This window comes from Rhinopithecus roxellana, chromosome 17 (assembly GCF_007565055.1).
Source record: "Rhinopithecus roxellana isolate Shanxi Qingling chromosome 17, ASM756505v1, whole genome shotgun sequence".
NCBI lineage: Eukaryota > Metazoa > Chordata > Mammalia > Primates > Cercopithecidae > Rhinopithecus > Rhinopithecus roxellana.
Genome location: NC_044565.1, coordinates 103,096,944 through 103,101,902, shown reverse-complemented (window position 1 = coordinate 103,101,902; position 4,959 = coordinate 103,096,944). Strand labels below are relative to the sequence as shown.

Genomic DNA, 4,959 nt, shown 5'->3' with positions numbered 1-4,959 from the left:
ATTTTAAATATATAGGAAGAGTCATATTTATTAAATCAGCCTTGCCCTGCCCACTTAATACATTTTAAGCAAGTATTTAAATAATATTAGTTTGCAGGGATTCCATTTGTAAGCCTGTCAGGCACCCACAAGACTTAGGTACTTTGGTCAAGTATGTGCCAGATGCTGTGAGAGGTGGCTGAGTCTAGGAACTTGAAATTTAGATGAAGAGGCAAGATATATATTGTATACAGAACAGCTAACTCTTTAAGGGAGGTTGGCTTCTATTACTTGAAGTCAGATGATTGGGGGAAAATGGTGGTAAAGGTGGTGACTGCTAAGTGCTACAGGGGCTGAGCTGAGGGAGCAGGAGAAAAGCAGAACAGGGTTGGTGATGAAGATGAGACTTAAGAGGAAGAAGAGGAGGGTTTGGAAAAGAGGGAGGAACTCCAGTGCCTGCTTTTAAAGACTCTGATTTAAACCACACCTTAGGGCTGGGCGTGGTGGCACATGCCTGTAATCCCAGCACTCTGGGAGGTTGAGGCAGGTGGATTGCCTGAGTTCAGGAGTTCGAGACCACCCTGGACAACATGGTGAAACCCTGTCTCTACTAAAATACAAAAAATTAGCCGGACATGGTGACACTCACCTGTAATCCCAGCTACTTGGGAGGCTAAGGCAGGAGAATCACTTGAGGCCAGGATGCGGAGGTTGCAGTGAGTCAAGATCATGCCACTGCACTGCAGCCTGGGTGACAGAGTGAGACTCCATCTCAAAAAAAAAAAAAACAGGCGCCGTTTCCGGTGGCAGGGTCTGGGGAAGGGGCGGCAGGCGCCATGTCCAGCCGCCGTGAAGGTGGCAAGAAGAAGCCACTGAAACAGCCTAAGAAGCAGGCCAAGGAGATGGACGAGGAAGATAAGGCTTTCAAGCAGAAACGAAAAGAGGAGCAGAAGAAACTCGAGGAGCTAAAAGCGAAGGCCGCGGGGAAGGGGCCCTTGGCCACAGGTGGAATTAGGAAATCTGGCAAAAAGTAAGCTGTTCCTTGTACCTGAGGAGATGGTGACCCTTTATTTCATCCTTATTTAAGTGTCTATATTCTCTGCCATAACATCTTTTGTCACCTAAAGCTGGAATTAAGTGTTGTCTTGGAGCTGTTGTACATTTAAGAATAAACTTTTGTTAAAAAAATAAATAAATAAAACAAAACAAAGCACCTTAGCAAAGGATTAGCTGTCTGCCTGCCCCCAACCTCTCCCAAATACACCCCAACAAGCACCCACTTTTTGTGGGTCTCTAAACCTTCAAAAGGCTACTCAGCCAGTGGATGTCTAAGAGCCCTTCCAAAGTGATGCATCAATGGTCAAGAGGTGATGGGAAACCACTGCTTTGGCTGGGTCTGAGCAAACCCTGGCTAGATAGAGGTCTCCCAGGCCTGGTGGGCTGAGAGGACGAGCCTAACCCCTAGGGAAAAGTCCCTTCCCTGATCAACTCAATGCGAGATGTTGACCTTGTTTGAATCCTGAATTGAAACACTATCTGCCAAAGTTCATTTCTAAGCCAACTGAGGAAATTTGAACATTGCCTCAATATTGGTGGTATTGAGAAACTACTGTCAATTTTTTTTTTCAAAGTCTTTTACAATATTCTTTTTTTTTTTTTTTCATTTTTTTATTATACTTTAAGTTCTAGGGTACATGTGCATAACGTGCAGGTTTGTTACATATGTATATTTGTGCCATGTTGGTGTGCTGCACCCATCAACTCGTCAGCATCCATCAATTCATCATTTATATCATGTATAACTCCCCAGTGCAATCCCTCCCCCCACCCTGCCCCATGATAGGCCCCAGTGTGTGATGTTCCCCTTCCCGAGTCCAAGTGATCTCATTGTTCAGTTCCCACCTATGAGTGAGAACATGCGGTGTTTGGTTTTCTCTTCTTGTGATAGTTTGCTAAGAATGATGGTTTCCAGCTGCATCCATGTCCCTACAAAGGACGCAAACTCATCCTTTTTTATGGCTGCATAGTATTCCATGGTGTATATGTGCCACATTTTCTTAATCCAGTCTGTCACAGATGGACATTTGGGTTGATTCCAAGTCTTTGCTATTGTGAATAGTGCTGCAATAAACATACGTGTGCATGTGTCTTTGTAGTAGAATAATTTATAATTCTTTGGGTATATACCCAGTAGTGGGATGGCTGGGTCATATGGTACATCTAGTTCTAGATCCTTGAGGAATTGCCATACTGTTTTCCATAATGGTTGAACTAGTTTACAATCCCACCAACAGTGTAAAAGTGTTCCTATTTCTCCACATCCTCTCCAACAACTGTTGTTTCCTGATTTTTTAATGATTGCCATTCTATCTGGTGTGAGATGGTATCTCATTGTGGTTTTGATTTGCATTTCTCTGATGGCGAGTGATGATGAGCATTTTTTCATGTGTCTGTTGGCTATATGAATGTCTTCTGTTGAGAAATGTCTGTTCATATCCTTTCCCCACTTTTTGATGGGGTTGTTTGTTTTTTTCTTGTATATTTGTTTGAGTTCTTTGTAGATTCTGGATATTAGCCCTTTGTCAGATGAGTAGATTGCAAAAATTTTCTCCCATTCTGTAGGTTGCCTGTTCACTTTGATGGTAGTTTCTTTCGCTGTGCAGAAGCTCTTTAGTTTAATTAGATCCCATTTGTCAATTTTGGCTTTTGCTGCCGTTGCTTTTGGTGTTTGAGACATGAAGTCCTTGCCCATGCCTATGTCCTGAATGGTACTACCTAGATTTTCTTCTAGGGTTTTTATGGTATTAGGTCTAACATTTAAGTCTCTAATCCATCTTGAATTAATCTTCGTATAAGGAGTAAGGAAAGGATCCAGTTTCAGCTTTCTACTTATGGCTAGCCAATTTTCCCAGCACCATTTATTAAATAGGGAATCCTTTCCCCATTTCTTGTTTCTCTCAGGTTTGTCAAAGATCAGATGGCTGTAGATGTGTGGTATTATTTCTGAGGACTCTGTTCTGTTCCATTGGTCTATAGCTCTGTTTTGGTACCAGTACCATGCTGTTTTGGTTACTGTAGCCTTGTAGTATCGTTTGAAGTCAGGTAGCGTGACGCCTCCGGCTTTGTCCTTTTGACTTAGGATTGTCTTGGCAATGCGGGCTCTTTTTTGGTTCCATATGAACTTTAAAGCAGGTTTTTCCAATTCTGTGAAGAAACTCATTGGTAGCTTGATGGGGATGGCATTGAATCTATAAATAACCTTGGGCAGTATGGCCATTTTCACGATATTGATTCTTCCTATCCATGAGCATGGTATGTTCTTCCATTTGTTTGTGTCCTCTTTGATTTCACTGAGCAGTGGTTTGTAGTTCTCCTTGAAGAGGTCCTTTACATCCCTTGTAAGTTGGATTCCTAGGTATTTTATTCTCTTTGAAGCAATTGTGAATGGAAGTTCATTCCTGAATTGGCTCTCTGCTTGTCTGTTACTGGTGTATAAGAATGCTTGTGATTTTTGCACATTAATTTTGTTTCCTGAGACTTTGCTGAAGTTGCTTATCAGCTTAAGGAGATTTTGGGCTGAGACAATGGGGTTTTCTAAATATACAATCATGTCATCTGCAAACAGGGACAATTTGACTTCTTCTTTTCCTGACTGAATACCCTTGATTTCTTTCTCTTGCCTGATTGCCCTAGCCAGAACTTCCAACACTATGTTGAATAGGAGTGGTGAGAGAGGGCATCCCTGTCTTGTACCAGTTTTCAAAGGGAATTTTTCCAGTTTTTGCCCATTCAGTATGATATTAGCTGTGGGTTTGTCATAAATAGCTCTTATTATTTTGAGGTACGTTCCATCAATACCGAATTTATTGAGCGTTTTTAGCATGAAGGGCTGTTGAATTTTGTCAAAAGCCTTTTCTGCATCTATTGAGATAATCATGTGGTTCTTGACTTTGGTTCTGTTTATATGCTGGATTATGTTTATTGATTTGCGAATGTTGAACCAGCCTTGCATCCCAGGGATGAAGCCCACTTGATCATGGTGGTTAAGCTTTTTGATGTGCTGCTGAATCCGGTTTGCCAGTATTTTATTGAGGATTTTTGCATCGATGTTCATCAGGGATATTGGTCTAAAATTCTCTTTTTCTGTTGTGTCTCTGCCAGGCTTTGGTATCAGGATGATGTTGGCCTCATAAAATGAGTTAGGGAGGATTCCCTCTTTTTCTATTGATTGGAATAGTTTCAGAAGGAATGGTACCAGCTCCTCCTTGTACCTCTGGTAGAATTCAGCTGTGAATCCATCTGGTCCTGGACTTTTTTTGGTGGGTAGGCTATTAATTGTTGCCTCAATTTCAGAGCCTGCTATTGGTCTATTCAGGGATTCAACTTCTTCCTGGTTTAATCTTGGGAGAGTGTAAGTGTCCGGGAAATTATCCATTTCTTCTAGATTTTCTAGTTGATTTGCGTAGAGGTGTTTATAGTATTCTCTGATGGTAGTTTGTATTTCTGTGGGGTCGGTGGTGATATCCCCTTTATCATTTTTTATTGCATCTATTTGATTCCTCTCTCTTTTCTTCTTTATTAGTCTTGCTAGCGGTCTGTCAATTTTGTTGATCTTTTCAAAACACCAACTCCTGGATTCATTGATTTTTTGGAGGGTTTTTTGTGTCTCTATCTCCTTCAGTTCTGCTCTGATCTTAGTTATTTCTTGCCTTCTGCTAGCTTTTGAATGTGTTTGCTCTTGCCTCTCTAGTTCTTTTAATTGTGATGTTAGAGTGTCAATTTTAGATCTTTCCTGCTTTCTCTTGTGGGCATTTAGTGCTATAAATTTCCCTCTACACACTGCTTTAAATGTGTCCCAGAGATTCTGGTATGTTGTATCTTTGTTCTCATTGATTTCAAAGAACATCTTTATTTCTGCCTTCATTTCATTATGTACCCAGTAGTCATTCAGGAGCAGGTTGTTCAGTTTCCATGTAGTCG

The 4,959-nt window shown here is 41.2% G+C and overlaps 1 pseudogene across 1 annotated transcript; it reads left to right on the top strand.

Moving 5' to 3' along the window:
• Nucleotides 1-815: 815 nt before the first annotated feature.
• On the top strand, nucleotides 816-1,019 carry LOC115894182 (annotated as a pseudogene). The gene has a single exon (XR_004054195.1). The product of XR_004054195.1 is annotated as a translation machinery-associated protein 7 pseudogene (transcript).
• The last annotated feature ends 3,940 nt before the right edge of the window (nucleotides 1,020-4,959 follow it).